Below are 23,224 nucleotides of genomic sequence, written 5' to 3'. Positions count from 1 at the left end.
CCTGTATAAACACACAAAACTAGGCCCTTAACTTGTGCAAATTGACCTTGTCTCATTGATTTGCTTTGTTTTCCAATTTAGTTGAAACTCTTATTTTTGGTATTGGAGGACTTTTGCTTTCAGTGCTTTCAGGACTGCAGTGTTTTCAGCATGGACATTAAACTACTTTAATACATATATTCATTTAATTTTAAGATCATCCATATGCTTTGTTATGGAAAATTTAATTTTGAGACAGTGATAGCACCAGCAGAAATAACAGTCTGGCATATAGGACTTGTAGGACTCACTCAAGCATACTAAATGAAAGTTAGTTTTCTTTCCTTCTAATAATTATAATATAAAATATTATCTGTATTGTGAAAGTATTGTGAAAAAATGCTCTGAGTCTGTAAGTGATATAAACCTGAAAGGTTTGTTAAGTAAGTTATTTTTATTATCTATAAATCTATTAAAATGGAGAAGTTGGTTTTTTTTGGCTTGATAGCAGTCCATCAGCAATACATTTGTTTCTAACAAGTGCTCAAAAAAATGTTTTAATTTTTCATTCATTTTCCTCTGCTTTAAAACTTTGGGTATGTTGCTAATTATGGGAATTACAACTTGATGTTTTTCTAAAATCAAAGCAAAGTGCTGTTTTGATGCAGCTAGCTGATGGTGTAAATTTACAGCATGAACTTCTGCTTGGTACAGTCATTGCTAGATACTTGGAAACTGATGGTAGTGTGGTTGCTGCCATAGCATGGATCCTCAGCTAAGTGATTTTATTCAGCTGAATAGTTTGTGTTTCAAAATATCTCTACTTAGTATCATAGAGATATCAAAGATACATGAGTTAAACAGTGCAGACATTGGGTCAGTAAATAAATGATCTGCAAAAGCCTTCACATGAAATCATAGTTAAGTGGCCAAAATCAAAATATCAGACAGGAACTTCATATTACTGGATATTTGTTTCCAGTTTTTTGCTGAAGTAACTGAAGTCTCTCAGAAATACAGAACAAAAGAAGCTTGTGTCAGTTAAAGGCTATTAAATGGTAAATAATAGTTCTGTAAGGAAAAAAAAAAAAGAAAAGCTGCATAGTTTTACACTGGAATACTACTTAAAAATAATAAAGTTAACAGGATTAAGCTTAACATTTATCAATAATGTTACTTTACAAATAAATAGACCATTTCCTTTCTGTAATCTTCAGGATGACAGCAGTAAATTATTCATCTGCAAACTCTAGTTTCTTTACTGAATAGATGTCTGAGGTTCATTGTGCTTGCCAGGCTGATTCATGTTCTGTATGCAAATGGCTGAATGGCTGGCTGTTGTTTCTACCTTAGTAATGAGCTACAGCAGCAGTGTGGAGATGTTAGATGTTGTCTGTCCAGGGGAAAAGGTAGATTTTTCATCTTGGAAAACAAGGTTGGAAAAGTGTATTTCCTGTTTGGTATTTCATTTGAAAGAGAGATTAGAAAGGCACATGTGACTTAAATTTCTTTATATCCATTCTATCTTCCTTTACTTATCATGATTTTCTTCTTTGAAGTATGTCGTCTTTGCAGCTGAAATGAAACAAATATTAACAACTGTCTCGATTCTGATTTGGGAATAAATTGCTGTAGCATATTTCTTAAGGGTGTTCGCTCTGTGTATGTTTCAATCATCTTAGGAATGCATGCTGTTGAAAAAATAGGGGTTATTGCCCTACTTCCTCCTTTGAATTAAATCTGATTTCTGTTACCATAGCATTGCCTGTTCATGTACCACTCAGTCCAGTGCTGGTCATTTGTGAATATTTTCTATGTGACTGTATTGCTGTTGCTCCTTTTTCCAAACTAACAGCCTCTGTCCAGTATTTTTGTCTGTGTGGGGGATGGTCAAGCAGCTGTTTTTTCACAACTGATGCAATTGCTAATACGTTTCCTATGCATGAAGGCAGACTTCTATTCAGTCCCTCTGGGGACAGTAAACATCATTTTTATCATGTTGGAACTACAGGCTCTGTCAGCCCAGTGAAGTTGTTCTCAATTAGCATGAGGCAGTCTGGTTCAGGAGGGAATATCTGCTCCTGTTCAAACCCATTTTTCTTTGAGCATTGCCTACACTGATTTCCAGCTGTTACTGTGAAGCTTTAGGGAACTAATGGGGTTCATTGGAAGCATCTATCTCAAAAGCAAATGTCTGAGTCAGTGTCTGGTTGAATGACTGGAGATTCTCATACAAAAAAATCTCCAACCAACCAAACAAAAAAATGCACAAAACAGTTAATACCCGCTTAGCTAATTATCTCTCAATGTACATGATCGTCTTTTACAGTCCAGCAATTAAAGAAAATTAAGTGGAACTCTCTAATTTGCATTAATGTTGAGAACAGTCTATTGCCACTTACTGAATATCATTAATTAGTGCAAATGAAAACAAGCACTCTTTACAAACTATAGGTAAAGTAACATATGCTGAGCCTGATACAGTAATGCCACATTATTGTTTCACTACCAATAACATCTCTGCACATGCAGGGGAAGTTAATATGTTGTAAACTGAGAGCAGTATCTTTCTTATGCTGATATTTACTCTTGGTTTACTGTGTTGAGATGACCATCCTATAATGAATATTTTTTCTACTGAGGTTTAAGGTCACATAATGCTTCTTGAGTACGATCACTTTATTATTTAGTAGAGCAAACCCAACAAAAAAATCCCAGCCCCTCTGAAAATCCAGTGCAACTGAATGATCAAACCCCTGCTTGCCAACTGCTGTATTTTCTGAACTCTTACTTCTTCCATGAAAGTGGTTTTGCTTACATTCCCCTTGTAGGGATGCATTATTAGCCCAGCTCTGACTTTGCTTTTAGAAGGCTCCTCCCTCCAGTTGCACCAGAACTAACACCATGTTTCCCAGACTTCAGTTAGTGTTCTGCCTCTGTTAGTGTTGTTTGAGTGTAGCCCCTAGAAAGAAGGCTGCCTTGCCTGTATTCTTTATATTCTCTATCCATTGCTTTAAGCACAATCACTGACCAGATCCAAGTACTAAATAGTTCCTGACACCAGAAGTTTGTTAGAGATTACTTACAAACATAATCATTGAGAATCAAAAGACAATTTTAATGTGTTGGAGATTTCTGTGTCTTTTCTCTCTCACTCATGTGAACGTCAAATTATGGCAGTTTTTTAATGCTCAGCTGAGTTTAGATGAGAAACAGTTCAAACCTTTTTGACTTAAATTAGTTAAATTTATCTCCAAAGGCATAATTCTTTTGCTACTTTAGCTTCACAGTGATCTTCTTTCATAGCTGTGCATCTTTTCAAGGGCTCTCTCATTGTGAGGCAGTAGCTGAATTTCTTTTACTGGTTATCTCCCTAGTCACAGTAACACAAACTGATGAAAGCTTGGATGCCTGGAATGTTCCAGAACACAGCTTGCAGTTAGGAAGGTGGATTGCTTTTTGCAGAGCTACCAAATATGTTGTCTTGCCATTAGATCATAGACTAATAATCTATGAAGATAACCTACTTTTCACTTCAGGCTACCTTTTACTTTTCTGTTGTGATACTGAAAAGTTTGTTGGAAACTGCCTGCAAGTTGTAGGATCCAAATGCTGTAATGTATTCATTGTATGTAATGTAAAAAAGGGAAAGTAGGAAGCTAGCAAAGACTGTATTTCTTTGCTTGTATTCTGCAAGATGTCATTTTTGCTGGAGGAAGATCTACTGAAATAAAAATGATGTTTGGGAAGCTTAAAGTTGTGAAGAATGAAACATAACTTCAGGTTTTCTTTTATCCTTACTCCTTTATATTCTGAATCAAAGAGTTAGTTCCCCCAAGTGCCTAGACACCATTTATTTTCATTACAAGTAGGACACCTAAATATTTAAATCAGTCCTAGGGACTCAAATGACTAAGTTACTTCATAAGACTTAGTCTTCTAAGTCATGTAATGGCTTCTAGAACAGCATATTTAACCCTAATGTTGTCATTCAAAACTAAAAAAATTCAATCAGTTCCATTAAGAACTCTGTTTTAATGATCCTGTTCCATAGTTTTTGTACAAGTTGTCTTCTGAATTTGGTTCATTTGGAGTAAAAGCCAGTACTAATATAACTGCTACACAAATTGCTATTTCCCCCCATTTCCCTCCCCCCCAGTCAGGTATTATGCTTAGGGTAGGTGAAGTCTTTAAATGAATACCCCCCTTAATAACTTCTGCTCTCTGCTATTCTCCCAACCATCTCTCTATAGAATAAAAAGAAGCTATGCCAAATTCATGTATATATATATTTATTTGTTATTCAATCAGAGAATGACTTGAGTTGGAAGAGACCTTAAAGCACACCCAGTTCCAATTCCCTGCTGTGGGCAGGGCTGCCCCCACCAGCTCAGGCTGCCCGGAGCCCCATCCAACCTGACCTTGAGCACCTCTAGGGTTGGGACACCCATAACTTCCCTGGGCAGCTGTGCCAATGCCTCACCGCCCTCTGAATAAAGAATTTCCTCCTAATGTGTAACTTTAATCTCCTGTTTTAGTTTAAAGCCTTTCCCCCTTATATTATGGTAGAAACGTTCTACTGAATTATGGAATTCTATGAATTATGAATATATGGAATTCTCTTGAATGTGGCCTTTTCCCCTATTTGACAAAAGTGAAGCCCATATGTCACTTTGGGATAAGGAAGGTCGATAATAAACACTGGTTATTTAGCAAGAAAAAAATTACTTTGAAAATCTAGAACAAATATATTAAATTTGATCACACTTCTGGACGATTATAGAAGATGAAAATAATGTATGAAAAGTTCTGTGGTGGATCTTGTGATAGAACTAGTATGTTCTCTCCGTATGCAAATATTTCAGCTGCACAGGTGCAAATTCAGTTGTAGCCCTGTGGTAGAGTACTCTACTTTGGGGTTACCAATATGAATCAGATTGTATAGCCCACAGTATGCTGATATGCTATATGGAGGACTTCTTATTACAATAGCAGCCTAAAATATAAGCTTAATTATTTTAATATGACATTATATGTGATTTTCTTTTGTGTGTTGTATAATACCATAGCTAACACAGAAAGCTTTGGTTTGTGCAGAACTAGTAGTGTTGCATAAAGCAATTCCAAAAACTTCCCTGTAAAAATTGAGCTCACTGCTGAGTACTGCAGTATAGCTGGACTACTTCTTAGGGGATATTCAGCAGAAGGCCAGTGCTGTGGGCTGACTCTGGTAGGCAACTAAGTAGGACACAGTTACTCACAATAGTCCACCTCGTTTCTTATGGGATGTTGGAAGAGAAAAGGACAAGAAAACATTGTTGAGATTAAAAAATATCTTAATAAGCAAAGAAGAAATGGAAAAAGAAGGGAAGAAAACAAACAAATGATACAAATGCAGTCACTCACCACTTCTATTGGATGGATGATACTCAGCCAGTTCCTGAGCAAATGATATCTAACCTACCTAAACATCCCTCCTGCCTGTTTTATTTCTGAGCATGATGTCTTATGGCATGGAATTCCTCTTTGGTTCATTTAGCTTATCTGTCTGGATGTGCCCTCTCCCAAGCTATTGGGCATCCTGCGAACTGTTCACTGAGGGGAACAGGATGAGAACAAGGAAGACCTTGCTGCCGTGCAATGCTGTTCAACCATAGCTAAAACAAGAGCATTGTTTGGGCTGAAAATCTAAAACCTAGCACTGTGTAAGCTGCTATGAAGAACTGTGAGTCCACCCTAGCCAGACCCCATACATCCACAATAATGATTTAAGAGTTGAGGAGCTTCCCATCTGAAGAGGGATTGAAAGGACTGAGTTTTCCCAGCTTAGAGAAGAGAATGCTAAGGGAAAGCTAAATCACAGCAATCCCATAACTAAAATGTTAACTACAGAGAAGAGGGGAGGTTGCATGGTGATAGAGCCTGCTTCATCCTACTCTGTAATTTGGGGAACTTCTCATGTTAATTCTCTGACCTCTAAAATGAGGGAAGATGTCTTATTTTTAACACCCTATAAGAATGTCAGCACTTTCATGGCTAGATAGTGCTTTTTGTGATACTGTTTAGTTGCTTTTAACAGAGTAGTTCTTGTGCTTAGTAGATATCCTCACGAACAGTTCAATTTCAATTTGAAACATATTTTTGTTTAAATAGCAGAAAAAATTGTATTTTCTTTCTATCTTATAAAACAGTCTAAGCTAAAATAGGATACAAACTCTCCTAGGACTTAGATTGCAGGTGTATTTTTTTTCTGTTAGCATTTATGTAAATTTTTTAGAGTTGTTTATTTTTAGTTTTAAAGGACATTGTTCAAATTATGCTTGAGAAAGGTTTATTTTTGAATTTTTTAAAAGAGATCATTGTAATTGGGCAGTAACTATAATTCTGATTTTGATAGATATATGCCAAGTTTTGTATTGCATTTCATGGTAGCAGTGTTCAAGGTGCACAAATGGTGAGTGCATCAAACCCATCAGGAGTGTGAGGAGGTGGCTCACTGAAGTTCATTGAAATTGTCATGTAAAAAAATTCTCCCTTGCTGATCTGCTCTTTCTAAATATGATGAGCATTTATTGTAGTAGAGTGGCTTTTTGTGGGTTAAAAGGAGAAACTAAAAGCAGAAATTGTGGCAAAATGGAGTACAATCACATGTGAATAGAAAATACGTACCATAAACATTTGTCTTGTCATTTTTTAAATATAAACTGAAGCAGGGCAATAGATCAGAATCTGTCCTTCATTAAAAGAAGAATAAATTAAAGCATGTGAATTATGTGGAGGCAGCACGGTGACCCTTAAACTGTAAGGCTTAAAGATACACAGTTTTAAAAAGGAAAAAGGGGAAAAAACAAAATTTCAGACTGTAGCAACTATTTATTTATTTATTTATAGACTGTTTTTAGTCATAAAATAGAAAATGAAGAACAAGAAAGAGGGTTAACTGCTGCCCTCTTCCCTTCTGAGAAATATATGAAGCCATATCCTTGAAAATAAGAAAACTTTTGATTCTGTGGCAGCTGATGTTAGAAAACTCCTAAGCTAGTGCAGTACTGACCTCCTGTGTTTCAGGATGTAACAAAATAAATGTGTGCAAAATGTCTTACAGCTATGAAATAACACATTGATGCTTTTTCCTTAAGAGTAGGAAGAAGGGTGAAACCAGCGATGCTATCATCCAGTTGAGCATTATAACCACGCTCATCTGACTTTGGTTTTATTCTGTTGCTACCAAACTGTATATGGATAGTAGTTTTTGCCAGGAAACTACAGATTAGTTTTCATAGTAATAGGAGAACCCACAGTTTTTGGATCTTACTTTTTTCCTTAAAACACCATGTTTTAAAAAAGTCAGTTCACCGAGTGGAAGCCCGAGGTGTGAATTAGACAAGGAAGAAGGTATTCACAAATGAGGCTGATATTTGTGAAGATCTTGAATGCAGTCCATCTGTTATTTATTTCCTATTATTTTTTTTTGTCTTGCCATTCCGTTCATTTTTTCAGTTTCCTTTTGTTCCTACAGTCCTCTATTAATAATCTGTACCATTTTTCATATTTTCCCCCTTTTTGCTTTTCTGTCTCTTAACTTCTCTGATCTCTTCTACAAAGAATTCTGTGCACACTAAAATGGTACGTTCAGTTAGCAGTAAAACTCGTAGTTATTTCTTCCCTAAAATTTTGTTCAAAAATGCATGTTTGTGTTTTTTTTTCTCTTTCTTTTAGTAAAATGGATAAGGAAGGCCTTACGTTGTACCCTTTTTTTTTTTTTTCTGGAAACTCTTGTTTGTGGGAAGTAATTGATTGTTATGTCAGAATGCAGTGGAATCCAGCTCAGGAAGGATTGATTATGAGCGTAAAGAAAAGGGCTCCATCTCCACTGAGGGCTGTGTGGGGGCAGGGAGATGAAAAAGAGAAGAGAAAGCAAAGGAAAGCCAGAGAAAGAAGAGGCTAAGAAAAAAGAAGTTTAAACATTTAACCGCCCCCAAAAAGGTGCTTTGAAGAATTATGGCTAGCAGACCTTTTTAGAATGTTTGATTCCCTTTCTAATTATTCTGTAACACTTACATGCTAATGTGATAGGAACTGTAAAAGTAGCTGAAATGGGAGTAAATCCACCTTGCATTTTCCACTCATTTCCTCAGGCTTCTATGATCTAATTTATGTTAAATATGGCTAATAGAGTTCCTGGCTTTTTATGCAGCGATACAACATTGGTTTTTAGGTGGTAAATATCTTCTGTAGTCATAATTAATGCTATAATCAGTGCTTTCTGCAGTGTAAACGTTACATGTGCATTTCTCACCTGTACATTTAGGATTTATGAATGTGCAAATTAATCACAAGTGATTATATGATTCTTAAGTGTGGCCTTTATGGTGTGTCTGTATTATTTTCAGTGAAGAAAGAAGAATTAATAGAAGATATTTCAGAATGTGTTGTAAAAAGGTATTCCTGAACAAAGCTTGCTCTTGCGTTCTGCTCTCTCCATGATGAGGGTCAGCTAAACACGTGAGTGATGGCTTAACAGGGACTCAGAAGCCTTCCTCAGCCTCGTCTACAGACCCCTTGCATCCCAGGATGGATGGAGACAGCACATCTGGCAGCACTGGTCTGTAAGCAGGAGGTGTGATGTTGGGACTGTGGCACCATCAATGCTGCGTTGACTGGCAGAGCAACACATGCATGTGAGAAGCATACACTGCATCCATTCAAAATGTGGTCGAGCATCTGTAGTCGTGCACACTGTCTTGAAAATTCCTGGCAGAAATTCTAGCTGAATCAGCACAAAGGAAATGCCAGGTGCAGATCTATGGTAAAATGAATGGGCTGACCTAAAACTCCAGATTTTCGTGGATTTAGTTATGGAATTCTCAATGAAATCAATGCTAACTTTAAGGGCTCCGTAACCCTTCTTTGTAGTTAATATATACCACACTTGATAGTTGCATTTTTGTTGAGGAGAAGCAATCATGTCCTGTTTTGCTTACTGAATCTTTCTTGGCTGTGAGTTATGTAATTACTGGAATCACAGAATTATAGTGTAAGCTGAAGAAATGATGAAAAGGTTTGTGGGAAAGAAGATGTTTCTCTTGTTTCTGCTGAAACTTTTTTGATATTTGAAGAAGCAAGATATGGTATGAAGTGTGCAGGAGATTTCAGGCCGTAGTTAAAAGTAAGTTTGAATTTGACTGACCTTTTTTCTGAACATTCTTTCCAGAGCAGTAAGTGGCTGAGGTCAAACTGAAATGTGTCACTGGTCAGTGTCTGAATTTAATTAGTAGAGAAGGACGTGCAGATCTCTGAGGTACATGTTACTCAATCATTACCTACTCATTTAAAATAAAAACAGAACATTATCTGTTTGGGCTTTCCTTCCACCGGCTGAGACAGTTTTTTTTGAATTTGTTTGTTTCTAAATTCAAGGCTTAAATGTGGGAAATGTTGCACAAAATTGTTGCGTTACCAAGCTGGTTACTTAGTCGAGTTCATGACATCTGCAATGGTTTATGTGGATGTTCACTACTATATGTCACATTTAATAACAAAAATTAGGAAAAGCTACTTTATTTGCTGCACTGATTTCCTTACTTCCCAGTCAAAATTGCAAGCTTTGTGTTGATTTATAGATTAGTCTAAGAAAAATTGAACTTAGACATTTTACTCTTAAAGAGGCCAAGAATATTGTGGATGGTTACGATGAACTGTGATAAAGTACTCACCGAAACTCAAAAAAGCAGTTTCAGATGGCTCAGTACAGATGTCCGAAGCCACAACACAGTATCAACACCTAGCATCTCGATAACAAATAGGTTTGTAATAACCCCAGTATTTCTTGTATTTCTTCATATACTACTCTTACCTTTTAAAATAATTGTAGACTTGAGTAGCTTCTAGAGAATGACTTGCCCCCAGTCTGAAAATACTGCATAGTCTTGAATTTCATACATTTTCTTAATAGTTTTCACATCAAAGAGAGCATAAGCAAGAAATTCTAGGAGATTGTGTGTGCATGATAGAGAGTTTTAGCAAACAATCTGCCTTTGATGTGTATTGATTATTTCCGTTTTCCTCAGATGACTTTTTATCCTTGCCAAAATACAATTTAGATATGGCCTTTTAATTCTAAGTTGTCAAGTATTTGCCAACAGTCACCACAGGTATGTGCCTATTTTTTTTCTTTTGTGTAACTGGATTTTTTTTATATTGACTGTTAAAGAGTAGCAGATATGGAAATGAAGTTTCATCTATTAAAGTTTAGAGTCTACACAAAGAATGTTTTCTTATGTCATTCTCAACTCTCTCTGAAGAGCTCTCTACCTCATTGCTTAATCATGTATTTCCTATGCTTTAAGTTTTAAATTATTGACTCAGGAGAATGATAGGGGCCTGAAACAAGGATCATTGGTCTCCTGTTAGCTAGTGAAATTCGTTTGTTACTTTTTTTCCACGGTATCAGAGAAAAAGTCAAGTATTGTCTTCCAACAAGCGCGGCATTGTGCATTCAGTAAAAGACACCAATGCAGAGCCCTCGATGCCAGGCTTGAACTGAATACCCCTCAAATGCCATGGGACATGGCCCTGTGGCGGCACTATTGTATTTTGGGGGGTTCCTAATGTTTCTCAGGAGTGCTCTCTCCATACTTGGTGTGTGTGCTTGGTGCTTTCTGTCTCTGTTCAGCAGGATTTCTCTTGTTAACTAATAGCAGTCTTAGTTGGCACCTACCAGTAATTAGTAATTTCATAGGATACAGTATTTGTCAGAAACTTAGCAGGCAGGTGGAAAGGAGCAAAGTTCCCCAGACACAGTGCTGGTGAAAAGAAGTTAATCAAAAGGAAAAAAAGTCTGTTACCAGTCAAGAATTATCTCACAGCAGAGCTGTGTTTAATCTCCTTAGCACACAGTATGATTGTGATGACAAGTTTCAGTACGTATAACATGATAAATGGGTGCTATTCTTTTATGGCAATGATTACTTTATACATGTTGGCATTTATGGAATGTAGTTGTATTTTGGTAGAATATTCAATCTTTTCACCATGTTTTCATCTATTGTTTTTTTCTGACAGCTGGAATAAGACCATGAAATCAAGTGGCAGAGGACATAATGGTCCCTGGTTTCTGAACAGCTTCTCTGCCTCAATTTTCAAGTTAGATATTCTTTCTAGAGTTGTTATTTTTCTGTTTCTACTTGGTGGTTTATTTCATTTCTAACGTAAAAATCAACACTTTGAGACAAGGTCTTTAAACTCTGCCTGCAAAATTGTAATTAGATCTGTTGTGGGTGTAGATTAGTAATGTGCAAAAGTGGCGTGTCACATAATAGCATACTGCATATGTGCAAACGAGTTTTTTCATGCAGATGAATAAAGCTACAGATTCTTTCCTCTCTCCAATCTGAAAAATTAGCCTTGCATGCGTTCCATATTTTAAAGTAATAACTGATTTTAGGTTGGGACTATAAAAACCATCTTGAAGCAATGAGACTTCAGAGAGTACTTAAGTAGTTCGTGCAGTTAACACTATCTTTGACAAAAAATTCCATGTGAAATACAAATATGGTTTCTTTTTAATTTAATTTTAGATGTCAGATCAATAAATGACTGTCTTTGGTCCTTTGTACTCACCTACAGCTCTGGCCCCACTGCTGTCTTCCTCCTTCCTCTAGTCTTTCTCTTCTGGCTTGAATTACCTTGTTTGGAATATGAACATTCCTGGCTGTTTCTGCAGCTCTGTTACTGTATGGTGTGTGTCTGTGTGCAAATGGTTTGTCCAGGAGCTGAGTGAGAGGACAATGATAAATCATTAGCAAAAATATCATAATTAATGTGTAATTGTACAATCATTGAGTTAACTTGTTATAGTTATATTTCAGGATAGCCATGCTATAAAAAAACAATGCTGTTATATAAGTTGCTGTGCATTTGTCATTACAGTGTATTTGCTGGGTTCCCTTTGCTTTATGGTAGCTTTTATTTGTCTACTTGTGTATATTTTAATAGTTAACATTTCCTATTTCTGTCTCATTTGATGCTGGTGCTATTAACAAAGAGAAAACTGAGACCAGATGGTTGCCAAACAGTGAAGCCACCTGGTATTTTAGCAATGCCAAATATATTTCCCCCTCCATTTTTCTTGAGAAAATTACTGAGACTGGTCCAGGATCTGTAGATGACCCTATCCTGAATCCTCTAAGCCCCTTCTCTTCTGTTTTATTTGCTCTCCTCCTTATGTCATTCCATTTCTGGGGCCTGGCCTTGACTCACTGCTGCCTCCACTGCCCTTTAACTCCTGCTGCCCTGCAGGAGTGGGATGAGGAGGGTCCCTTCCCAGCAGAATCACCAGGGCCAACCAGCCTTGATCCTGTAAAGGGCTATTTGCATCTCTAGGCTATTTGTGCTATGCAGCAAACAAGCACAGAGCCAAGCACCTTGAAGAATAGTGCATTTTGGAGGCAGCAATCTACAGCTCTCCATCTGATGCCTTGTTGATTTGAGGGCCAAATCAGTACTGAAACTGTTGTCAGGGGTATGACAGTGTGAGCTGGAACTGACATAATCACAGACGTGATGGTACAACAGGGCACGCACAGCGTACACTTTGCTCTGAGCAGCGAGAGTTAGACTAAGCTAACCAAAAATATGTTTTTGCCAGTACAAACTGAGTATCTGCTCCTATCTCCATGCCAGTGCCGTATGCTGATCTGAGCTGCACCATGTGTACAGTGACAGACGAGCTGTTCAAATGTGTAGTTCTCACACATTTCCAAAGTCTGGTATAGGCAGTGCCTGTGTCAGTATTGATATATCTGAGACAAGCAATGCTTACACACCATATTGACACAGGGTCGGGGCCGGGGAGGGGATCGGCTCCTCACCTCACTGCTGCCAGTTCCTCTCTGCCTCTCCATCCTCTGCCTTTCTAGCCCATTTCCTGGGCCCTGCTGATCCGTGGACCCCAAGTACCTTGAGTCACGCTGAAAGGAACACTGAATGGCTGTCGATCTGAGAGCACAGGTTTTAGTCTTAGCACCCTGATTGAATTCCAGCAGAGAGAACAACTGCAAATTTTTCAGTTCTCAGTGGTACTGAGGCTGCAGCAGTACTACTGGTTCTTGTCCTGGCTGCTGCTCTGCTAGGAGCTGTGTGACTTCAGACCGAAAAACAGGATGCACCTGAAAAGAGCTTCAATCTGCAGGAGACAGGAGAATAGTGTGAGAGATGAGGAAAATGTGTTATAAATACGATGCTGGTTAGTGTAATAGCTGTCTCTGCTGTGGATATGATTCATCTGTATCTGTTCACTTTATAGAATAATTCAGATTGGAAAAGACCTTAAGATCATGAAGTCCAACCAAACCCTGTGAGAATGTGCATTCTTAGGTCACAGTTTTTCACAGGGCTACTGGGACTTTAGTGTGCCAGATGTTGTAGAAGGAAGACAGATAAACCCCCATACTGAATCCCAGCAAAATTGTGGTACAACACCTTCTAGCACCACAAACTGAGCTCAGAGATGGACATTTCCTTATGTCTTATCACTTGTCACCTGGGAGAAGAGGCCAACAACCTCTTCTCTGCAACTTCCAGGGAGTTCTAGAGGGTGATGAAGTCTCCCTTCAGACTCCTCTTTGCCACACTAAACAATCCCAGCCTCTCAGCATAAGTCTTGTTTTGCAGTCTTTCACGAGCCTTACTGCTCTTCTCTGACTGTAATTTTGTGCAATTCTTTCTTGTTCTGAGGTCTGACAGTATTTTTGCAGCAGTACTGTACTTTCTTCTTAGAGCCTTCTGCCTTGTGCTGGGCATATGGTGCCTTTATTCCTTTGCTTGCCATCATGTAAGGTATAACATGATGTTCCTGTTTCCAGTATGTTCTACAAGTGTCAGAAGAGGCAGTCATCCTCATTTGGCAAGTCTTGCGCTTCACTTTTGCTCTCCTTCAGCAATTGCCTTGCTGTTGACAAGATCTCCCTAGGTAACTGCAAGCCATTGCACAGAATGGTCCCCTTCAGACACCAACTACAGCTGCAGCTGGATTTCTTGAGGTCCACGTTCCTGCTGGTTGCAGTAAATTGAGCACAGGCCCATTGCAGTGCCCACAGACCGCTTCAGCACCGGGGGACCTTCCAGGAGAAAGGCATCAATATGGTGTCCCTTCAAACTTCCCATCATCTTGGGCACCATTCTTGAAATACTCCTTATTTTTCCAAAAGGTGGAACTTAAAATGTGCATTTAAGCTCTGCAATCGTTAAATAATCTAAAAACAATGTATCAGTGTAAATAACACCCGCAAAGAACCTGCCTGTGTTTCTTCTCTTTAACCAACAAAGGCATGATGATTCAAATGTGTTTTTCAGAGGTAGTTGTGTGGAATGATAAAGATGTTGCTTTTTGGAACTTTTCCATTGTAAAGAGAGTGTTTCTTCTCACACTTCTTTTCTGTACTATATTAGTACTAATTTTATAATATTTAACATTCCTCAAAATATGCAAGTAGGCATTGAAGTTGGCAAGATACCAATGGATCAAACTTACTAATGTAGGTAATGTTCTCCAGTAGTGAAAAATACTAAAAAAATATTAAGGAAAAGTGCAACTTTGAATCTGGGAAGTTTGTATCCAATCTCTGTAAGTATGCTGGAAAGCACATGCTGCAGTTGCTAATATTGTGCCTTTCTCTATTATTCTACCAGATGAGAATTTGTAGGCTTTGGAAGAAAGTCTTTGCATGTAATAAACATTCACTGAAATATTACATGTGAAGCAAAGATTTGAGTAAAGCAACAGCAGTTCAGACTATGTCTTGACTTGTGGACTTGGTGGAATTGGGGCTGCAGATGAGGATTTGCCTCTTGCTGTTTATTTTCCATGTCTCTGTTGTCTGGAGGCAAGGAGCATGCTGTTTGGAGCATCAGACCATTTGGATGGGTCTTTTTTCAGCCAGTTCGATTTGTACAGCTGCTTGCATTGCTCTTAGAGGCAGTATTTGCCTTTTTTTGTGATATACCTCCCTGGATATGGGAATGGAACAGGAGAGACCAAAATCCCTGTTGCATCTTGCCCATAGGATGTGATATTCCCTGAGATATTAAAAAGGGGAATAGTACGCTGGTTGAATGTGGGCTGAGCCCTCTCTCTTTCACATAAGCAAATACCTGAAAAAATATGCAAACCATTACATACGTAAGAAAAATAGTATTCTTCAGGATTTTTAACATCACCTGCTAGTCTTTCTATTTCCTCACTGTTAGACCATCCCTCTTTGTCACTACTGTCTCCCACCAAGAAAAAAAAAAGATTTAAGTTGCCTTGAAAGGGATAGGAAGGGATAAGCTCTTGCTTACTAGAGGTGAGAAATAATAACAAACAGTGAAAGCTATGACAATGTTAGTTTCATCAGTGCTCTCAAGAAAAACCTTTGCTCATCTGTGTAGACCTTCTCAAAACCTAAAAGCAATCAAGGTAGGATGTATGCAGAATGTCAGTCCTCTTTTCCTAAGGGGCAGTGATCTGTCTCCTAGTTTTCCCTTATCAGTAAAGGAGAAAAAAAATCCAAAGAAAACACCCCTCTAAAAAACAAAAATACCTGTGGGCTTGAGTACTTGAAACAGGATTATTTGTAACTGTTTTCCTCTTTCTCTTCTCTCCTTCCCCTCCTGCCCATTGCTGTTATCCAACATCTCTGATAAGAAATGCAACATGCAGCCCTGTCTGCTCCTCTGAAATGCCTGGTCTTTATTTTCTGAAATGGGTTTTCTTCTTTTTTTTTTTTTAAATTTATTTTAAGTTTTGATTTCATTTCTGGACTCATTTCTTTATGTTGTGGAGCCTTCCTTTTCTTTCTGCTTTTTTTCTTTATGCAAGCAGGCCCTGCTGTTTCACCCCGCTTTTTGCTCTGATCCTAGCCCAGCCAACTGTCACTTTTTAGCCTGCAGGGAACCTTCTGGTACTAACATTCCTGTCTTGTTTTTATTAGAAGGGCATCTCTCACAACATATCCCTCGCTGTTTGAAGCAGAAGTCATGTGTATTCAGTAGGAATGAATAATGGATGCATTTAAAGGGTACCTTGCCCTTCTCATTCCTTTACACATCATAAATAACCACTATTTTAGTTTGGTTTTACATATTGCTCTACAGGCACAGCTTGAAAAATCTGGTGATTCAGCTCTCAATTTAAAAAAATACCATGCTGTTTGCAGCTGATAGTCTCTGCATCTGAAAACTGATTGCGCACCATGATAAGTTGTGCATAGCAGCATCCACATGTAGCTCTAGAATTCTGAAGCCTTAGGAAACTGCTCACATATTTACTCTGAAGCAGATCATGAAAATACAGCATGACAGGAGAGATGCAGGCAGTGCAGTGGAGCAGTATTGGTGCTACGGATGGAGTTCATTTCATGTGGCCCTAGATACCTGCAGTGGAAGTACCAAAGTAGCCAGCTAGTCTTTGTAAGAGAAGAAGGGGCTTTTAAGGTGTTTTAAATATCCTCCTCAGGATGGGCTGAGTTCTCTGAAAATGCCTATTTTTCTCTGTTCACTGCAAAAGCAGAGTGGTGGATTAGACTGCATGGAGTGTTTGTATCAGAAGTATCTGCTTTTAGTCCAAGGAGCCCACTGTTCCTATCAGTTATCACAATCTGGGAAGCTCGCTGGATTAGTGACTGTATTAAGGGATAAACTAAAATTACTAGGAATTTTCCTATTAGCTATAACAAGCTTTAGCTGAGGTTCCTGAAGAAGATCTTAAAATTGATCTCCTTGCATAGGGAATGATTTAATAATCTGATCTCATTTTAAGAATGTAAAAGTGAGACTTTGAGCAGCAAATATTTTTGATAAGGGAAGGAAGAAAGGTTTAGTTGTATTTTCATTGCTTGTTTTCCCTTAGATAACTGACAAATGAAGTGACCTAATTTGGCTGTTACTATCAGCTCTGTTCAAAATGCCCTCAAGTTACCGTGCTCTCACTGTGTTGCTTTCCCTTGAGCATGTGGCTAAGTCTTTTTGATACGTGAGCTGCAGTAGCCTGTGCCAACCTGTGTTTCTTTGCCAGTCAGCAGTGGCAGGGCTGTGGTGGGCTTCTTGGGGTTCATGGGGATGCATGGGGTGGTGGCAAGGTGATGAGCCTCTATCCTCCTTGTGAGTGCAGGACATTGCCTGCGTCAGTCATACAATTCTCCAAAATGAGCCGGGTAATCTCATCAGACTTGCCAGGAAAGGACAAACGTGTAGAGAGGAAAAAGATCTCAGTGAAGATTTAAAGGAAATTAGATGTATCTTTATGTATCTTTATGTTGTGGGGAAACAGAAAAAGAGATGATTTTTAGTCTGTTTTTCAATCTTATCTCTTTGTATGTTTGTCTATTTATTTATTTATTGTTAATGAATGTATTGGGATTTACTGTGAAAGACAATTTGAAGGTGCTGGAAACCTCCTGATGATTCCAGTCTCAGAGCGAATGCAGAAAAGGCAATTAGAATCAGGTTGCTGGAGTGATTTTGCTTGTTGCTTTTGACATTTTCTGATCTCAGTTCACGTGGCTGTAGCTCTGGAACTCTGAGACTTTTCTGTGTTTCTCACAGTTCCGATCTGCTTACTGGTATCATTGTATCTGAGACTCTGCTGATGCAGATATTAGATTTGCATTTATAGGAGGCTATCTCAATTCTAGAGAAAGTGATTTCTCTTTGTATGTTACCCAGCTAATGAACCACTCTGAAGATTAATCTTTGCAGTCTTTCAGTTCCCTCCACAAATGTCTGTTTTTGGAATGTTACTCAGGGCAGAATGTTTTTCTGTGTATTTTTTTGCATCTGCAACTGGAATTTTTTAAGAATAGCTGACATTCACAGCTGAAAGTAGATGAAAATTTAAACAGAGATAGCTTATTTGTCTTACTATGTGTGAAACTACCTTTCTTAAGTGTATAATTTTCCATTCATGTTTTTTCTCTTTTCACTTTAAAATGAAGAACAAAACTGAGAATTTACAGCCTCAAAAAACTGTTTAATGTTATGTTCTAGCTTCAATTTAACCAAAATTTCTTAGTGGATGCTAACCTACAGGCATTAACTGAAGTCTGGTTTTATAAGCTGTCACATATTGTTTAGCTTTTTACTTCTAATTTTTAGAAATAAATTTTGTCCTAAAGCACTGGTGTGCCTTCAGTAGCTTGGGGTTTTATCTTCATTATTGAGTGGCAGAAAGATACCTTGGAGGAGAGAGAAATCCTGAGGATTTCAGACTCTGCTTATAGTTAAATGGAAATGGTATATAATTCCTCTTTTCTGTGCACAGTTACACAGAGACAGAGGAAATGCTCGCATGAGATGTCTATAATACAGCAAAAGGGATGCCGTGAGTACAGTGGCTATAGATTTTGCAACTACGGTTGTACTGCAGGCTTTCACTTCATACGTAATTTCCAAGATGTAACCAGGAAAGGACAGAATAAGCATTTGTAAGGGACTTCTGTAAGAGCTCCTTAAGGCAAATGATCCATTAACTCTAAGCAAAGAACTTGACAGACCCTGAGTTTATTAAACTGAGGCTGAGAGGTGTTACTGCACTACATTTCATCATATTCTATAATGCCTATTGTGTGCCATACATCTGTGATGCTCAAATTTGGTTTTTCAGCTCTATTTCCTCTGCTCTTTGTTCTGGGCTGCATTCTGGTCCTCCCCAGTTGTTTGAATTTCTCTCTTTTTTTTCTAGAACAAGAGGCAGTGGACACAAACTGGAATGTAGGAGGTTTTATCTGAATGCCAGGAAGCACTTCTGTGCTGTGCAGGAGCAGTGGTACAGGCCTGCCCATAGAGGCTGTGGGTTCTCCTCCTTGGGCCCTGGGCACCCTGCTGTGGGTGTTCTTGCTGGAGCAGGGGTTGGGACAGATGGACCCAGAGGGCCCTGCCAACCTCAGCCATTCTGAGATTGTGCTACAGCAGCAAGTGTTCCGTCTTTTTGGCAGCTGGTCCTCAGAATTTTATAGATTTTTTTTTCTTTTCCTGCACGTCACACGCTGGCTTCTGCTGTCTGTTAGTGTGTGTTTGCTTTGGTTATCTTTGGTAATGTATGACTGCACCTTGGCTACTTGGTGTGCATTACGGTTTCCTGTGGTCAACCTTCTTTATGTCCCTTCTGGGGTCAATATTTACATCCCATGGCATATTTTTAGTTCAGTTTTGGCTTGATTCTTTGCATGAGTTTTTTTACAACCTTTGGATCAATACAACCCATAATTATTTTAAAGATTTATTCGATGGTATTATTTTTTTCTTTCATTTTGAGGGTGCGGACATGTGGAGGGATGGATTATTATTATTATGCCCAGAATTGTCATGGTTCTGGCTGCCTGACTTTTCTGAATAAGTGCATTTTTAGGTTATCTCTCTCGTACATAGTGGGCAGAGGCTCGCACTATGAGCCAGCTAAAGGCTGTGTGACCGTGCTCAGCGTGGCACTGAGCCCAAGTTAACATATCCTGCATCTCAGCAGGACTTACAGGCTTGGTGCTGATGCCCTACCAAGCCAGCAGTTATGCATTTTCTGCCCACCCTGGAGGGCGGGCAAAGCAGGCTTGCACATGCTTGCAATTTGCTGTGTACTTCCTTCAGAGCACGTTGCTCAGGAGCTCATCTTTTCCTGGAGGTTCCTTTTCTGATGGGGAAAGCAGCCAGCAAGTTTAGTTCTGAATCTGGTACTAACAGCATATTCCAGGATTTAAAAAAAAAAAACAACTGCATATGTGGCATTTAAAAATGTTTTTTATTATTCCCTTTACATCTGATAATTATAATTATAAAAATACCACCTGATCACGATTTGAAGAAGTTTACAAGTTTCATTTTTGAGGAGATTATTAAAATTTGACACAATTTATCAAGTTGCATTTAGATTTTAAATATCAATCTTTCATTTTTTGCCTGGTGATGAAATACAGCAAAGGCAGAACTACCTCCACTGGGACACAATAGGAAATTCTTTACCTCCTCGGGCTTCTGTTCCTTAGAGATAAACTAGTTCAAAAACAGAATATATGGAGTGATAGGGAGTGGATGGAAGATCTGACAGTATTTATCTCTCATAAAGGTTGCTGCCTCATCTTTCCCACTGCAGTGAAACTGCAGCTGTAGTTCTGCACAGAATTCATTTACTGCTTCCAAAATGCTAGATTTAAGGTTCCTTTCACAAATTGAATGGAAGGTAATTGCTGATGGAAGTCGGTGGAAAACAGCTTGATCTGCCACTGGCTCATTCTTTATGCAGTTTTCTCTATGTCTGCAGACTTGGAGAACATTAATGCTCTATTTTAATAGGAAAGGATATGACCACTGCTTTGCCCATTAGGAAAACAAGGTGCAAGTCACTGCAGAAACATACTTAGTGGCATTTAAATAATTTCTTGGGTAGAAGTACTCAAGCTGTTTCAGTGAAAAAGCCTGATGGAGTAGAACATAAGTGACTTACTTGTTTGGATATAAGTCTGCTGAAGCAGTCTCAGACTGCCCTCTTGTCAGTGGTAATTTGACTTGGATCCCAACTACTGTTCTCATGCTGCTGCAATATATCCAAACTGTGGGCTCAATCTTTTTCTCATTCTGAAATTGCTGATCTCTCACTGCCTTCAATTTCCTGTCCCCGTACATCTCAGAGTCTGGAACTCTTCTGCCTTTGCTTTTACTGTGAGCCAGTCTTACTGTCTGAAGCATAAAGAGACCACATTACAGAGACATTATCTACAAAGTCAGTATTTATACATTTTAATTTACTCCTATCCAATGTTTTAAATGTTCTGACATCAATTCCAAGATACTTAGATGTTAGATGTAGCTCCCTAGTGAACTGTGAAGGTCCTCAGGGAGGTACAGTAAAGATGGCTGGAGACATGCTCAGGCATACTCTATGGGACACTACTGAAGGACTTGCCCAGTTTTTGAATGATGTCCGTAGAAAGACACACATTTAATACTAGTGATGGCATGTGAACCTTTCACTCTGTATGACTGCAAATGCTTTTTGTAGTGTTGTTGTGCTAGCTGTTTCAGATTTAATACAACTTCAACTGATAAACCTTTTTCTCACAAGAAGTTTCAACTATTACAGCAAATGTTTCAGAGCTGTGAGTTGAGAAAATTGCTTTTCTAACTGTATTAAAAGGCAAATTTCTAAAACGTGTATGTGTATCTTGGGAACAGTTGCCAAATTGTTTTGTTTTGTTGTAGCTACCTCTTTTCTTGTTTTTAATACAGATTCCTTTAACTGACAAAGGACAGTAAAACCAAAGGACTAGATAGATGAAGTCTTTCACTCTGCAGTCCCTCCTTCCAGCAGCACTCATTGGTGGCTTTTTTTGTGCTGACCTTAATTTCCAGTTCATATAAAAGACTGCTTAGCCTGCCCTGTGGGCTGTTCCCACTTCCTGCTTTCCAGGTGCTAGATTGGCAGCGGACAATCGCTCTAACCAGATACCAATGTTTTACTGCCGTGAAAAGGGGCAGTTCTCAGGCAGGCTGAGTACCAGATGTTGAGATCTTAGAGAGGACTTAAATGTTCCCCTGATGTTAGCTGGAGGTGAATGGGGTTCAGAACTATGGACAGTGTTAGAAGACAGGAGATGCGAACACTGAAACTTGGCTTTGTCAGACAAGATAATGTTACAGATCCTTCTGAAGAGAGACTAGTCAACTAAAAAAAGTCTCATTGAGACAACTGGGAATTGTTCTTTACATTTGATTTACCTATAAACATTTTCTAGTCATGTTCTTAAAGTCTGATTTTTTTTTCTCTGTCTTGGCATTAAGTTTGTAAGAAGCAAAATAAATCAAGGTAAAATCAGAAACTTAGGTGCTGTACGGAAGAAGCACATCCAGACAAAGATATCCTTGTCAATATGTGCCTCCAGGTCCTTTACAGTAGAAGAGCATTTTCTGCCTGTCTGCAAACACCAGTGCACAGCAGATGGTGACCTTTGGGAAGTACTTATGTGCACTGGGCACAAAAGGAGCAGATGGCTCTGGGCAAGCCTCAAACACAACACACCTAAATAAATGCATAAATAGCTGGGGTATGTTAGAGACAGTTGACTGTGAATGTTCCTCTTAGGGAGAACTCAGGGTATGAGACCCATCCTCCATTCCAGCCTGCGCCACGTCTCGGCTACTTCCTTGCCCTACTTCAGGTGTGGTGATGCCATTCTGGGGGCTGTGCAGTAGTTTTGGAGCAAATTATCAGTGTAACTACCTGATCCATACAGGGATGTGAAGAACTGTCTGTAGAGGATATGAACCCTGACACTGCCTAGTTGTTTTTTTTTTTTTGATTTAATATTTGCTTGGAGTGACTGAATAATCTTTTGATGTATTGGTGGATTGAAGAGCTGCTGAGATCTGCATTATTGACAGTTCCAGTGATGGTGAGAGCATGAGGATCCACCATACTGAATTCCTGCACTGCCTTTTTTGTTTGTTAAATGGTTTCAGAGTAGATATGTGCTTCTGTTATTGTAAATGATTCTGGACTAAGGGTAGGTGCCAAAAAGCGCAAGAAAGTAATCACAGAACCATAGAATATCCTGAGTTTGAAGAGACGCACAAAAATGATCAATTTCTGGCTCCATACAGGACCTCCCAAAATCAAAACCTTATTTCTGAGAGTGTTGTCCAAATACTTCTTGAACTCAGTCACGTTAGGTGCTGTGATTGTTTCTCTGGGGAGCCTGTTCCAATGTCCAACCACTCTCTGGTGAAGAACCTTCTCCTAACACTCAACATGAACCTGCTCCATGAAGAAGATGCATCATTTCTTCACTTAGGACAAGAAGTAATGATCGTAAGATGTGATGGGGGAGGTTCATGTTGTTAGGTTGGGTATTAGGAAAAATTTATTCACAAAAAGATTGGTAAGGCATTGGAACAGGCTGTTTAGGGAAGTGGTGAAGTCACTGTCACTGAAGTTTCCAAGAAATGTGTAGATGTGGCACTTAAGGACATGGTTTAGTGGTCAGGGTGGGGATGGGTCAATGGTTGGACTAGAAGATCTTAGTTGTCTTTTCCTTAATGACTATGATTACTCTATGATTATGATTCTGTGATTCATGAGGCCTGGAGAATGGGAAGGACTTATCAGGATGTTGTTTGTTGTGTCCAACTTAATGGTGAGGGCAGAGGCTGTGATGCAGATAGGGAACTGGTACTATTGCCATGATGTTGTGACAGAGAGCCAAAGCATGCTGGGGACATT

The 23,224-nt window shown here is 38.8% G+C and overlaps 1 protein-coding gene and 1 long non-coding RNA gene across 3 annotated transcripts in view; both read left to right on the top strand.

The window, feature by feature from the left end:
- The window catches only part of NEBL (nebulette), a 246,448-nt gene that overhangs the window by 86,661 nt on the left and 136,563 nt on the right, over window positions 1-23,224 (top strand). The window lies entirely within an intron of this gene.
- On the top strand, window positions 7,824-9,538 carry LOC149917531 (uncharacterized). The gene is made up of 3 exons (XR_016467814.1): window positions 7,824-7,965; window positions 8,373-8,660; window positions 9,194-9,538. It is a non-coding gene; the product is annotated as an uncharacterized LOC149917531 (long non-coding RNA).

This window comes from Phasianus colchicus, chromosome 6, assembly GCF_987193195.1.
Source record: "Phasianus colchicus chromosome 6, bPhaCol1.hap1.1, whole genome shotgun sequence".
Classification (NCBI taxonomy): Eukaryota; Metazoa; Chordata; class Aves; order Galliformes; family Phasianidae; genus Phasianus; species Phasianus colchicus.
The sequence above is the reverse complement of the archived record's forward strand: the minus strand, read 5'-3'. Positions and strand labels throughout refer to the sequence as shown.